The 16053-nt window shown below is 44.0% G+C and overlaps 1 protein-coding gene and 1 long non-coding RNA gene across 3 annotated transcripts in view; one reads left to right on the top strand and one right to left on the bottom strand.

Annotated features, from left to right (window-relative positions):
- The window catches only part of LOC128687492 (collagen alpha-1(XV) chain-like), a 121052-nt gene that overhangs the window by 69626 nt on the left and 35373 nt on the right, over positions 1 to 16053 (bottom strand). The window lies entirely within an intron of this gene.
- Positions 12806 to 13790, top strand: LOC128687660 (uncharacterized). The gene is made up of 2 exons (XR_008406875.2): positions 12806 to 13240; positions 13454 to 13790. It is a non-coding gene; the product is annotated as an uncharacterized lncRNA (long non-coding RNA).

Genomic DNA, 16053 nt, shown 5'->3' with positions numbered 1-16053 from the left:
TACGACCCACCTCTCTATTGAGTGCCTTGCCTCCCCACGACCCCCCCACCCCACCCCATTACTATCTTGCTATCGACAGGTGCCGGCAGTGACGAGGCCCAAAATGGCACTCTCTGGCCCTCTTAACGATGCCATTACAGCTGTAGATGACAGTTCGGCCGAGTATTTGTTTACGTTTCAAGGGAGGGGTTAAAGGGGCCATATACGGCTCAAATGTTTTAAGGGAGGAGGCCATACACGGCATAATTGTTTTAAGGGAGGGATTAAAAGGGTCATATACGCCTCAATTATTTTAAGTGAGGGGCTAAAGAGGTCATATACAGCTTAACTCTGTCTTCAAAACACTTCAAAAAAAAAAAAAGAAACATTCATAAAACGCCAAAAAAAAGAACAACAGGACACGAGGAGAGAATACGAATCGTAATAAGCAAAAATGGGCAAAAAATGCGGCAGGAATGGTGGACAAAAAAGACAAAAAAGAAAACCGAACAAAAGAACAACAGCTCTGTCCGCCTACACCTCTGCCTGACTCAGGGCAAGAATCATCGATCTTTTGTAATATGGGTGGGACATGTGTTTTAAGGTTACGACACTTGTCTTAATAAGGGTGAGATATATGTCTTAAGGTTACGACACTTGTCTTAAGGGGGGGATATGTGTCTTAAGGTTACGACACTTGTCTTAAAGGTGGGCCATGTATCTTAAAGGTAGGACACGTGTCTTAAGGCTAGGATACCTGTCTTAAGGGTAAGACACGTGCCTTTGAGAAGAATATTTTGTTAGTAACATATAATGAAAGGAGACCACAGCAGACCACAGTAGGCAAGCAGTAGACCGCAGCAGGTCCAAGCAGATCGCAATAGGCCCCAGCAGACCAGCAGTAGACCAGCAACAGACCAGCAGCAGGAGCAGAGAGTGACACATGTCAGGAAGACAGGACAACCTGTGACCTTCCCTCTGACTTCATCGACGTCTGAGACATTACAATGGTGTCAACCAGAGCGTGTACTCCACACATTCACACACACACACACACACACACACACACACACACACACACACACACACACACACACACACACACACACATAATAAGCAAAAATGGGCAAAAAAATGAGGCAGGAATAGTGGACAAAGCAGACAAGAAAGAAAAGCATCAGAGTGGGCACCTGTGACGAGCGGAGTCCCACAGGGGTCGGTCCTAGGACCAGTGCTATTTTTGGTATATGTGAATGACATGATGGAAGGGTTAGACTCAAAAAGTGTCCCTGTTCACAGATGATGTAAAGCTAATGAGGAGAATTAATCAGATAAGGATCAGGCAGGACTTCAAAGAGACCTGGACAGGCTGGACACCTGGTCCAGCAACTGGTTTCTCGAATTTAACCCCGCTAAATGCAAAGTCATGAAGATCGGGGAAGGGCAAAGAAGACCGCAGACGGAGTATAGGCTAGGTGGCCAAAGACTGCAAACCTCGCTCAAGGAGAAAGATCTTGGGGTGAGTATAACACCGAGCACGTCTCCAGAAGCACACATCAACCAGATAACTGCTGTAGCAAATTGGGCGCCTGGCAAACCTGAAAACAGCGTTCCGATACCTTAGTAAGGAATCGTTCAAGACACTGTACACCGTGTACGTCAGGCCCATACTGGAGTATGCAGCACCTGTTTGGAAGCCACACTTGATCAAGCACGTCAAGAAATTAGAGAAAGTGCAAAGGTTTGCAACAAGGTTAGTTCCAGAGCTAAGGGAAATGTCCTATGAAGAAAAGTTAATGGAAATCGGCCTGACGATACTGGAGGACAGGAGGGTTAGGGGAGACATGATAACGAAGTACAAAATACTGCGTGGAATAGACAAGGTGGACAGAGACAGGATATTCCAGAGAGGGGACACAGAAACAAAGGGTCACAATTGGAAGTTGAAGACTCAGATGAGTCAAAGGGATGTTAGGAAGTATTTTTTCAGTCACAGAGTTGTCAGGAAGTGGAACAGTCTAGCAAGTGATGTAGTGGAGGCAGAAATCAAACATAGTTTTAAGACGAGGTATGATAAAGCTCATGGAGCAGGGGGAGAGGTAACCTGGTAGCGACCAGTGAAGAAGCGGGGCCAGGAGCTGAGTCTCGACCCCTGCAACCACAATTAGGTGAGTACACACACAGGCAGGGTTAAAAATTCAGTGTTTCGGTGGATCAGAGAGTACCTCAATGACAGGAAGTAGACAGTAATAGTAAGAATGGGAGAGAATATGAGTGGAGTTCCAGAAGGGTCAGTACTAAGACCGTTATTGTTACTAATATACATGAACGACCTGCCAGAGGAGGCCGAGGTCTATGTGTCATTCTTTGCTGACGATGCACAACTAATAACATGAACACGAACAGGAGAGGACAGTGATGAACTACAGAGAGACCTCAACGCACAACAGATGTGGTCAAACAAGTGGCTGTTCGAGTTCAACCCAGGCAAATGCAAGGTCCGGTGACTTGGATATTACAACATATCGGATACAGTACATCATATAAGGAGTGAAAAGGACCTGGGGGTGAAAATAACATCAAATATGTCACCAGTAATACGCAAACCAGTAGCATATGCAAAATTAGCAAACTTCGGAATAGCATTCAGGCACTCGACATATGTTAGGCCAGTCACTGAGTGTGCAGCCCCAACATGGAGCCTACACCTGGTCAAGCACGTGAAGAAACTCGAAAAGGTACAAAGGTTTACAATCAAGCTAGTACCAGAACTGAGAGAAAACACAACGAGGAGAGGTTGAAGAAGCTGGAGAGATGGACAAGTGAGACATGATTACTACATACAAAACATTAAAGAGAAATTATTAAAGTAGAAGGGACAAACTGTTTAATAAAAGTAATAAAAGTAATAACAATAATAACAATAATAATTTTTTTTTTTTTATATTTTATTGAAAAACGCAATACATAGTTATACATGTAGACAATGTAAGCAATGAAACGTATCCATTATATATAACAAAAGAAAACTCCACATTCCCCACCGTAGCACTAAACTTATACATAAGAACTAAACTAAGACAGCCCACAGCTTCATATACAGGTGGGTTTATTACATCCAAAATTGCAGCCATAAACACAATATGCAATATAACCCAAAGAATGTCACAGGTATTGACATTTTACATAAAATTGTATGTACGAAGACATTCTCAATTATCCAAAAATTCTTTACACACTTATTATTGTTGTATATTAAACTTCATATCAATACATAATACGTAACACCTCAATAATTACGAAACAAATAAAGGTTTGAAAATAATCTCCAAACCTCACCACAGAAAAACTAAACACAGTACAATATAACAAATGATTCATCCCACCTCACTTCCATACACTACATTCATCCCACCTCACGTCCATACACTACATTCATCACCACAAGCAAAATTACACAATCACGTATATTTAGTAATATTTTTCAAATATAATTTCCAGTTTTAAATAACAAACTTCTTCTACTATATAATGAAATATACATAGTCATTACTATTAAACATTAACTTAAACAAGACTATATTCTTATTCTACAGACCTCAGCAGTTCTTGCCTCACCATCCTAACCCTACTTGACACATTGTACATCAACACATCCTTATATACCCAACACTCGTCATTAATATTCATTGAACTTCACCAAATACCAATATACAACCCATACTGAGTACATGAAATTCTCTCTTACATACTGCTATATACACTTGATGTATGATAAAAATCACACACATTACATTATCTCATTATTAGCAGTACATTTGGTACACAGACATATTTATCACGCCCTCATGTCCTTTGCTTTAATACAACCACCAATCCTGATAATACATTACAACATATTCCAAATTTAACTTATCCATAACATACATCAGTATACCATTCTGAGTATGACAGTATACTTTTCACATGCACACAAATATTGCTCATTTCCATAACCATATAAAAAACGTAACTTTTCCCTTACAAACCACCACAAACTTACTTAAAACACACTCCACAACTACGCTGCCATTTCACACCATATCACGGAACTCCTCATACATTCCCAAATTCTGAGACGAGCCCGATGCAACCCCTGAAAATCCGACCACATCGCGCCCCCCCCTTTTTTTTTTTTTTTTTTTTTTTTTTTTTTTTTTTTTTTTTCCTTACTCACGCCAACAAACCTCTGACATTCATACTTCGATATCCTTCAGGAAAAACCCTTTCCCATCTACTTCCATATATCCCCCTATTACGACTAAGTGTTTTGTACATTGTTGCAGCCAATACCTTCTTTCGCACCATCCAATCCCCATTACCCCTCATGACCCATGATACAAAAACAAAATCCGTTATGATGTACACCAAAGCACGCTGCACAGACTCTTCCACACCTCCCACATCTAAACTCAATGCCCTTAATACCGATATCCCTCCCCCACCCACCCTCCTCAAAATCCCACCCATCCACTCCCGTATACACTCCAAATTTTTACAAAAATATACTACATGAAAAGCTGTCTCCCTATCCCCACACACCCTACATACGTCCTCCACCATCAACCCTCTCTCCCGAAGCACCACACCAGACGGCAGTATTCCATGAAGGAAACGAAACATTACCTCTCTCACTCTTGGTCTGATGCGCACCAACCGCAACCTTACCCAAATGTCTCCCCATGCATACATTGGGTATATGCCCTCAACATTTGCAATCACCCTCACCCCTACAGCACGCTCCAGCACACCTACCCGTATCCTAGACGGATTTCTAACATACAATAAAGCTCGCAGCACATCCTCACACTCTCTCATCTCTGATCCTACCCACCACCTGCGTGCCTCCTCATATAATGCTTGCACGCCCTTCCCCACACGACCTTCCACTCGGAGAACCCCCCTCTTCAAATATATACACTTAACCCTTAATCTTATATCTATTAAACCCAATCCACCTTTGTCGACCGGTAGCATAACAACACTTCTACCCAACCAATCACACCCAGAACCCCATATATATCGAAAAACCTTTTTTAGCATTCTATTAATGTCCGGTCCTGCCAACGGATATACTGCTGCCACATGCCAGACCATACTATATAACATCACATTCACCACTATTACACGTTGATGTATCGTCAAATGCAAGGGTCTCAAAACATTTAACCTACCCACCAACCTATCCACTGCCCTCCCAGAATTAAGCATCCGTGCCTCCCCGGCATTTCCCATATAAATTATCCCACACACCTTTAGTCTATCCACCACACACCAACGCACAGCTGTGTCCCATCGCGCCCTCCCTACCCAATTCCCTAAGACCAATAATTTCGATTTCTCCACATTCACTTTTAAACCTGTAACACCTTCAAAACCACCAATTACATCCTCCACCTCATGTAAACTTTCCTCCCTGCTCATTAGAATTGTTGTATCATCCACATACCCTATTATTCCCATCCCACCATTCTCCACACCACGTACCTCCCCTAAACATCGCCCCACTGCCCTATAAAAAGGGTCCTGTATACAAGCAAACAACAGTTGAGACAGAGGACAACCCTGCCTTATGCCTCTACCCATTGAAACCCACTCACCCAATTTCCCATTCACCTGCACACGTACACCTACCCTATTATACAAAGTCTCAATCCAACGTACCATCTCTTCCCCAAAACCCTGCCTCCGTAAGATATGCCACAGTGCCTTTCGTTCTACGCAATCATACGCAGCCTGCCAGTCCAATGCTAAGACACCTCCCCCCCTTTCATTCTCCCCCTCCATACTTTCCACAAAATCTTTTATTATTCCATGTCCCTCATACATCGTCCTTCCAGGCACCCCATACTGACCTCTCGCAACAACTCTATCTATCACGCACTTCAGCCTGTTCCCCAAGATTTTTGCGAATATCTTATAATCAGCACATAACAACGACAACGCCCTGTAGTTCTGCACTGTAGTAGGGCCTTCCCCTTTTGGAATCAATACTACTACTGCAGTACGCTGCAACTCGCCCATCCTCCCCTCACTTTTCATCACATTCATCAGGTTCACTAAAAAATCCTTCAACACACTCCAATTCTTCACATAGAATTCACAAGGTAACCCATCTATACCTGGCGCTTTACCTCTCGCCATATTCTCCAAAGCTCTCCATACCTCCCCCTCTTCAATATCCCCACCCAATGCCATACGATCACTTCCACTCAGCACACAAGATACATTCTCTCCCAATCTCTCTAAATCCTCACCGTTCACTCCTACACTCCTCAAATATTTTCCAAACCAACTATCCATAAAACCACTCATACCCTCAGTAGTTCTCAACTCCTGACCCTTCGTATACCCACCTAAGTCCTCGTGTACTACCAGCTTATCAATTTCCATTGCCAACCTGCGTCTCCGCTGACCCCGTAACACACAGGCTGACGGCCTGTCACCCCAAATCGCCTCCTCTAACCCACCTTGCACCCTCGCCTCATCAAATCTCTCATTGTGCATATCCCTTATCTGCCACTTTAATGCTTCAATTTCCTCCATTGGATACACACCTGTCACAGCACCCCTCTGATAACAACCCTGCAACCGCCCCTCTAAATACTGTTGAAGCCCAAATGTCATCCATGCCTCATTCTTTCCCCTTCGCACATAGTATTGCCTGATCCTCGTCTTTGCAACCCCATCCCACCACCCCAATAAATCGCTTGCACTCTTACCCCCACCCCATAAGTCCTCCCACAAACTTTCAAAATCCCCTCCCTCCACCCCCTCACCCAGTAGTCGTACATTCAGCTTCCAGTACCCCAAATATCTCTTAGGCAAACCGTCCCAATTTAAATCAGCATAAACCGCCCTATGATCTGAATAAACGACATTCACCGTCTGCACCCGCGTCACCCTCACTCCCCTTGTCACATACAACCTATCTAATCGTGCAGCATATCCCTTTCTATGAAAAGTGTGCTCTATCTCGCAATCCCCTCCATCAACTATATCCCTCAATCCCACACCTCTCAATAGATCCCCTAAACCTGCCAAAAAACACCCTGCCCCTCTCGGTTCCACATCCTTCCTGCGCACCACACAGTTCCAGTCGCCACCAACTATTGTCACAGACGGTAATGACCGCAAATAATATACCAATACGTTATTCACAAATTCATTCTTTACCCTTACATCATTCTCAGCCGGCACATACACACAAATGACTGCCATCCGCTCACCTCTCCACCACCCATCTATTCTTAACACACGACCCCCCCCCCCTTCACTCCTAAGAACAACAAACGGGCTCGTCTCTCGGATCAGGATTCCCACCCCCCCCTTCATTCGCTCCGAATACATCACAAACACTCTGTACCCATCCACCTCCAATTCCTTTCCCAACTTGAAATTATGTTCCTGCACAAAAACAATGTCTATAGCATAACGTCTTAAAAATCCCTTTACCCACAGACGCTTCTCACTCGCACACAATCCATTAATATTCACTGTCATGCACCGGAAACCTACTTATGTGATTTCACCCTCTGCCCCTTTTCACCTTTCACTGACACGCTTTCAGTGTGTCTGCTGCGTCCACTTTTCTCTCCACTGCCCACTGGTGGCTTCCCCTTATCCAACACCTGATCAGGCGTACCTTTAGTGCTCCCACGCACCACATCAACCCATGGCTTTTTCCCCGGTCTCTGTGCCGGGGTCAAAACATCATCAGAGTCAGAATATGTCGCCGCCCTCTTACGGTTGACACACTCTGCATCCATTTCCAACTCACTGGATGCCTCCCTGTGAATCTCAGCAGTCACCTCAATTACTTCCACCACTCCTGGCGAGTCATCTGCCATGTTCGCCAATCTTCCAAGTTGCTCATCTTCAATCTGAACATTGCTCCTCACCATGCTTAAGTTATCCTCAGCAACTTGCTTCTCAAAGGATTTTTCCTGCACGTTCACCAGTAGGCCTTCCTCTACCCGCACGTCACCAATCTGCACAGTCTTCCCGTTCTCCATGGCAGATGCCTCACTTCCCACCAACTGTGACAGTGATGGGCTGGTACCCACCAGTGGCAGCTCACGCTCCACTTCCTCACTCCAGGAAGTGCCACTTCTATGTACAGGTGCCTCATCAGCATGACCCACCTCTGGTTCTGGCTCTTTCACCTTCTCACTACCTAGGTCCTTTCTCCGCTGCCATCTCCCACACTGGGCCGCCATATGGTCATATGCACCACATAACCTACACGTCTTCTGCTGCCCAGCGTAGTACACCATTACCTGTGTCCTAAATGCGTCCAGTATGACGTAAGACGGGATGGCATGCCTCAACTCCATCTTGATCGTGAACGTACCATCCGGCTTGCCGGCATACGCCCCATCCGTCCATTTACCAGCCATAGCCAGGTGTACAGGTCCATACTGTTCAAAAACATACCGCAGATCATTCTCGTCCGCCTCAAATGGCACATTTCGGATTTTCACCCATGTGTAATGCTTCGACACGTCGATTAGGCGAACACGTATCGCTGAATTAACATCCACGCTCCTGTCCTGGTACTTGTCAACCAGCCGTTCATACACTCCAGCTGAACTTAGCTTGACGAAAATACGATAGGCACCATTTAGTGCCACACCATACAGTTCTTGATCCGCAACACCATAGGTGTCACGGATAATTTGCGGTAAAAGCACTTGTGCAGACTGAGGCGTTATTGCACCACGCAATAATTCAATGCACACTGTGTGCAAACGCCTTCTCACAGACTGCGCCATGTTGTGAAAATATGTCTTCTCCAATGGCCAGCAGAGGGCAGTAGTCACACGTCCGCACTCAGAGACGAGCAGGAGTGTTCTCGTTGGCTGCTACTTCTTCACTCACAATAATAATTAAGAGGGCCAAATAAAAGGGACACAGTCAAGAAGACCAGGATCAAGGGGATATATATGAAGACAGATGAGACAGGGATGTCAGGAAGCCTTTCTTTAGTCTTAGGATGGATGGAAAGTGGAATGGCTTGGATGAAGCAAATACAATACACAGCTTCAAGATCAGATAAGGCGAGCGATACCAGAAATTAGTGGTGCCAAAATGGACTGAGAGGAGGGGCCAGGAGCTAAATCTCGATCCCCTGCAAACACAACTCAGTGAGTATAAACACGTACACTCCTGCTTGTGTGTGAGTGTGTGTGTGTGTGTGTGTGTGTGTGTGTGTGTGTGTGTGTGTGTGTGTGTGTGTGTGTGTGTGTGTGTGTGTGTGTGTGTGTAGTGAGTAGAAAGTCAGGTCTCTCCCATCACTCTTCTTAATGAGAATAGAAGAGAGGAATTTCTCATTCCGTGTGCGATACAGGAGAGAGAGAGAGAGAGAGAGAGAGAGAGAGAGAGAGAGAGAGAGAGAGAGAGAGAGAGAGAGAGAAAGAGAGAGAGACATCACTCCTCACCTTCAACAATGTCTTATGCAAAAAAAAAAAAACACCTCCATTAACACACATTAAAACTTCCTCTTAATTCGCTGTTCCCTCGATTTCAACTTCAGGGAGGAAGTGGAAGAAGTGGAGGAGATAAAGTGGGAGGGGAAAAGTGGGGGAGATGAAGCGGGAGGGGGAAGAAAAGTGGGGAAGGAGAAGTGGGAGGAAGAAAGTGAGGAAATAGAGGAAGTAATGGTCCCTTACGCTTGTCCATGTTCTGCCGTGTCCAATGTGTCCTTTCTCGTGTCCGTAAGTACATTCAGTTCACTGGTGTGTGTGTGTGTGTGTGTGTGTGTGTACTCACCTAGTTGTACTCACCTAGTTGAGGTTGCGGGGGTCGAGTCCGAGCTCCTGGCCCCGCCTCTTCACTGGTCGCTACTAGGTCACTCTCCCTGAACCGTGAGCTTTATCATACATCTGCTTAAAGCTATGTATGGATCCTGCCTCCACTACATCGCTTCCCAAACTATTCCACTTACTGACTACTCTGTGGCTGAAGAAATATTTCCTAACATCCCTGTGATTCATCTGTGTCTTCAACTTCCAACTGTGTCCTCTTGTTGCTGTGTCCAATCTCTGGAACATCTTTTCTTTGTCCACCTTGTCAATTCCTCTCAGTATTTTGTATGTCGTTATCATGTCCCCCCTATCTCTCCTGTCCTCCAGTGTCGTCAGGTTGATTTCCCTTAACCTCTCCTCGTAGGACATACCTCTTAGCTCTGGGACTAGTCTTGTTGCAAACCTTTGCACTTTCTCTAGTTTCTTTACGTGCTTGGCTAGGTGTGGGTTCCAAACTGGTGCCGCATACTCCAATATGGGCCTAACGTACACGGTGTACAGGGTCCTGAACGATTTCTTATTGAGATGTCGGAATGCTGTTCTGAGGTTTGCTAGGCGCCCATATGCTGCAGCAGTTATTTGGTTGATGTGCGCTTCATGAGATGTGCCTGGTGTTATACTCACCCCAAGATCTTTTTCCCTGAGTGAGGTTTGTAGTCTCTGGCCCCCTAGACTGTACTCCGTCTGCGGTCTTCTTTGCCCTTCCCCAATCTTCATGACTTTGCACTTGGTGGTGTTGAACTCCAGGAGCCAATTGCTGGACCAGGTTTGCAGCCTGTCCAGATCCCTTTGTAGTTCTGCCTGGTCTTCGATCGAATGAATTCTTCTCATCAACTTCACGTCATCTGCAAACAGGGACACTTCGGAGTCTATTCCTTCCGTCACTTCATCAGAGACTGCAGACGGCGAGCACTAAACATCTTCAACACACCCAGAGAAGACACTGCCGAGAAGAGATACATAGTCCTTCCCACCAACTCCATTGCCAAACATGTTTCCAACATCTTTGCCAAAACATCATTCCAAGTATCTACCTCCACAACCACGACCATCAAGGACATCACCAGTAGTAGGCAGGACAAGCCTCCATCCTCTGCAGGGGTATACATAATCCCTTGTAATGACTGCAACAAGTTATACGTGGGCGAAACATCAAGGGACCTCCAAACACGTATTTCAGAACACCAATACGCAAGCAGGTCTGACGACACAAGGAATGCCTGCGTACAACACCGTAATTCACACAACCACTTGATAAACTACAGAAACTCAAGACTTATCGCCACAGAAGACAACACCCAATACCGAAGAATCCTGGAATCATCACTTATTTCTATATCCGACAACTTCAACCAGAATAGTGGCTTCTATAACATAGCTGAACCACTTGCCAAGAAACTTCTTCATCGCTATCCCACATAAGAACACTGTAGAAGGTCTGCTCACAAACTTGTCCAGTCTCCTTTCCAAGCTACCCAAGTTTTTAGACTCTACAACCCAACTCGGTACATCATCAGATGCAGCATTCTTCACCTGACCTCAGCCGGACTATAAATACTCGCGTTCCTTCCACCCCAGGTAGTTCTGTTTGTGACTTGAAAAAGCCCACTGTGTGGGCGAAACGTAGTCAATAAAGGATCACATTATACTGCATTTGTGTTTATATTGCCTTTGTGTTTATATTGCCGTCCTTCCGTCATGTCGTTCACAAATACCAGAAACAGCATTGGTCCTAGGACTGACCCCTGCGGGACCCTGCTGGCCACAGGTACCCACTCTGACACCTCGCCACGTACCATGACTCGCTGCTGTCTTCCTGATAAGCGTTCCCTGATCCATTGTAGTGCCTTCCCTGTTATCCCTGCTTGGTCCTCCAGTTTTTGCACTAATCTCTTGTGTGGAACTGTGTCAAATGCCTTCTTGCAGTCCAAGAAAATGCAATCCGCCCATCCCTCTCTCTTGTCTTACTGCTGTCACCATGTCATAGAACTCCAGTAGGTTTGTGACACAGGATTTCCCATTCCTGAAACCATGTTGGCTGCTGTTAATGAGATCATTCCTTTCTAGGTGTTCCACCACTCTTCTCCTGATAATCTTCTCCATGACTTTGCATACTATACATGTCAGTGACACTGGTCTGTAGTTTAGTGCTTCATGTCTGTCTCCTTTTTTAAAGATTGGGACTACATTTGCTGTCTTCCATGCCTCAGGCAATCTCCCTGTTTCGATAGATGTATTGAATATTGTTGTTAGGGGTACACATAGTGCCTCTGCTCCCTCTCTCAATACCCATGGGGAGATGTTATCTGGCCCCATTGCCTTTGAGGTATCTAGCTCACTCAGAAGCCTCTTCACTTCTTCCTCGGTTGTGCGCACTGTGTCCAGCACGTGTGTGTGTGTGTGTGTGTGTGCTCACCTAACTGTGGTTGCAGGGGTCGAGTCATAGCTCCTGGCCTCGCGCGTGTGTATGAGTACATGTACTCGCAATATATATATATATATATATATATATATATATATATATATATATATATATATATATATATATATATATATATATATATATATATATATATATATACACACATGCGAAAACTTATAAATCTGCTCACTACTCACACAAACCAAAATTTTACATATGTAAATACACAAATATGCATGCATATATACGCACACAAATGCATATTCCACTGCACTGCAATTTTATGACCCCTCTAACAATTTTCTTATAGAATGCATTGAGGTAGAGGAGGCTGAGGTAATAGAATACGGGGATATCTTTCTCATCAGTTTTACACAAACACACGATATATACATTGAGAAGCGTATTTCTCAGCTTATGTATACTGAGGGATTACCTAAATCCCTATTTTAGGAATTAAAAGTATTTTTATCTGGCTGTAGAAAGGTGACGTGCAGCCTTAATTACCCTAGTGTAGTCGATAGGCTTTAAACCCCGAGCCTGAAACTGTTTCAAGGATCATTTGTTTCAGAACGTCATGAACCAAAGGTGTTATCACGTCAGCTCGAGTGGTTGGAGGCTAGTCAAGTCCCAGCTGCTTTAATCGCGTGTTCTCTTGCTGCATTGGAAGTGGAATTCAGTTTAATTTCCTTTCACTATTGGCGATGATGGTTTTTGCGATATTCCTCGGTATGTTCAGGATACCATCGCCAAACTATACGTTAAGTTATGGGAATTCTTTTACTACAACAACCCCTGTTATGGAGTTACACGGTTCTCCATCTCCTCTACACGCGAATCATTCCCTTGAAAGGGATGTTTATTATCCCCTACACGAAGCTCCAGGGTCAGTGTTTAATATAATTAGCATGATCTGTACGCTGATGTTGCTTGTGGTTGTACTCCTGCTTATACTGTTGTGCGTCCGTGCTTGTTGCAAAGTTCCTGGAAGCACGTGAGTTAACTTCATAATTCTGCGTCTCTTGTTGCAGTGATTCTGACCTTTACACCATAATGCAGATAAATTTTCATTAACACTTAAGACTACTTACTTCAGTTAAGTGAACTTGATAAACAATCAGTCGCACCAAAACATTGTCCTAAGCTGTACAAATTATGTACATCTTTACCTTGCTCACTGAAGTATGTTCATTTTATCTATTCCCAGGTACGTGAAGCTGAAGGACTCTGCAGTCTTGGGGTTTGATTGTTCCAAACTTCAACTGACTAAATAACTTTTACTTTTATCATGAGCCTAGTCGCTGGAGAGCCACTTCCTGCACACACGCTACTGGGCAAGACGACGACGGCGGTGGAAACTTCTGATGCCCCTAAAAATTTTTTAGGGGTATGATTTTTAATTGACAAACTAGGTTTTTAAATGTTTTAATTTTAGTTAAATTATACTTGGTGCACTGTACAATAGCCTACTAATATACAAGCGGTAATGATCTTTATTCGCATACTCTTAAATACTGTGATATCAATAAAAGGTATGGTTTAAAGGCTTTTCATTAATAAAATTCACTAAACTAGAATAATGCCAAGTTAAGCAACTAATTTAACTAGTGTTGACCCACCTAGTTTTGTCTACCCCCCCCCTCTCCCAGGTACATTCCTTAATGTTGGTGATGGGTTCTTGATGTAGGAAGTAATTCGATCCATTACCTGAATTATGCCTTAAATTCCCACACGGGTTTAAAGTCTTGCCAAAAAAAAAAAAATGATAAATACCGTGAGCGGGGAGGGAAGGTTACCAAAATAACCCGCATATAGGGGACCGGTGGGTGGCTTTTTTTTCCCCGGTCTGACCTGCTTCAAAAAGTCTCCTCTGTGCGGCTTGCTTGTTAAACCGAAGTATCAGATAATATATTTATTATTAAAGATAAACTGGTATTTTCCCGGCCCGGGCCTTTTCCAAGTGGTGGCCCGGCCTTGGCTCCCTCTTTAGGGAGTGTCTGAGACCTAAGTCTCCCATGGGAGGAGGCACAAGTACCTCATCTTTGGGACCAACTGTCCCCAGGCCTAGCCACAAGCTAGGCCTCTGGTCTGCCATCCCCGCCCCAAGGGGGCAAATGGGAATGACAGTCTTATGAGCTAAAGGCTCGGGCTCAGGCACCTACCCTACCCTAGAAGGGTTAGGCATGGTGTCGATGAGATATATTCGTTGAGCTGGACTTGACTTAACCCTTAAGTCGAAACAGCTCTACGTTCACATGCGTAATGCTCAGTTTTTTTTTTCTTACTTTCAAATAACAAATCTTAAGTTTTTCCTTTTTTTTTTAAATGTAAAAAAGGAAAGATCTACTTTTTTACTTTGAAGTGTTGAAAAAAAAAAACTTATAACTACGTTTGGACAGTAAGGGTTAATGAGGCAAGCGCCTTCACACCCCCCCCCCCACACACTTAATTACATCTTCAGGAACTGAACCTACTGTCCCCTTCCTTGGCGCTGTAACATTGCTACAGGTTTAACGCTCTTAGTGCCTACAATCCTGCTGAGAACTCTTAAAATGCTTTTAACTTTCGTACTAAGAAATTGTGGGTGAATCACACTCTTAAACTGACACTTCACGTAATGCCCAAGTAACCCTGGCACATCTAAGACTACTCTTATTGGTGTAGCTCCACCTGGGAGACAGGTGGTATCTTTACTAATAGTGGGGTCACTGTCCCTCGCGCCCCGCCAGAGAAGTTCCTTAACGCTGGTGCAAGTCTCTTGATCCACGACTACATCTGTGCTGCAGTTCCAAGAATTGAGCCTGAATACCTTCCATTCCCCCCAGGCGCTGTCTAATCCCTACGGGTTTAACGCTCCCCATGATCATTATTTCCAAACTAGACCATAAATATTAATTGGTTCTGAAATTTCTTTCAACGTACCAGCCGTATCCCACCGACGTGGGCTGGCCCAAAAGAAAAAACTGTCTAATGTATACAGAAGGCGTTACTAACCCCTTGCTCCCGGCATTTTAGTAGCCTCTTCAGACACGCATGGCTTATGGAAAAATTCCGTTCCACTTGTAATTATTACATGAAATTTCCAGCCAGAAACTCTGGCTGTATTAACTTTGGTTCTAGACTGTTGCTGAAAAATTAATTTACTTTAGTTCACGGTTTAAGCTTTCACAACTTGTTTCGTATAACCAAACTTGCCTGGATATGCAGCTTATAACCTAAGCTCGACCAACAGTTGTGTGATGTATGTCAGAAAGAACTTGCCACATTCACTCCTTTCCTTGCAGAGTCGAGTTAACATACAGTATCATGGTGTCAAAGTATATGCAGGCGATTTTTCCATAAACATTTTTAATCTATGCCCCAGCGAACCAGCTTCGACCTGATGCTTTACCAGATCGCATCAGTAGTGAACCTACCATCATTCTTGGAGATTTTAATGCCAGACATAAGAATATTGGTGGGTCTATGACAAACCCCAATGGAACTAAACTAGTGAAATTGCTAAATGAGCATGATAATGTTCGAATTGTGGGCACTACTGAGCCTACTCACATATATGGTGGCATACTAGATCTGTCTTGGATTTAATACATCATATACGATGCATGACTGTCATAGTTGATCTTCTATCTGATCACTTCCTAAGACTAACAACTGTCAATCTTGATCACATCTCCAGCAATCAAGGAGCTAAATACAGGAGGAAATTTATTCTCAAACTAGAACAGACAACTTTAGTAACCACTTGGATCAATGTTATAAGAATTACGAGCCCATTGGCACAAAAAATTTAATGATTAAATTGCC

Source organism: Cherax quadricarinatus, chromosome 11 (genome assembly GCF_038502225.1).
Source record: "Cherax quadricarinatus isolate ZL_2023a chromosome 11, ASM3850222v1, whole genome shotgun sequence".
Lineage (NCBI taxonomy): Eukaryota > Metazoa > Arthropoda > Malacostraca > Decapoda > Parastacidae > Cherax > Cherax quadricarinatus.
The sequence above is the reverse complement of the archived record's forward strand: the minus strand, read 5'-3'. Positions and strand labels throughout refer to the sequence as shown.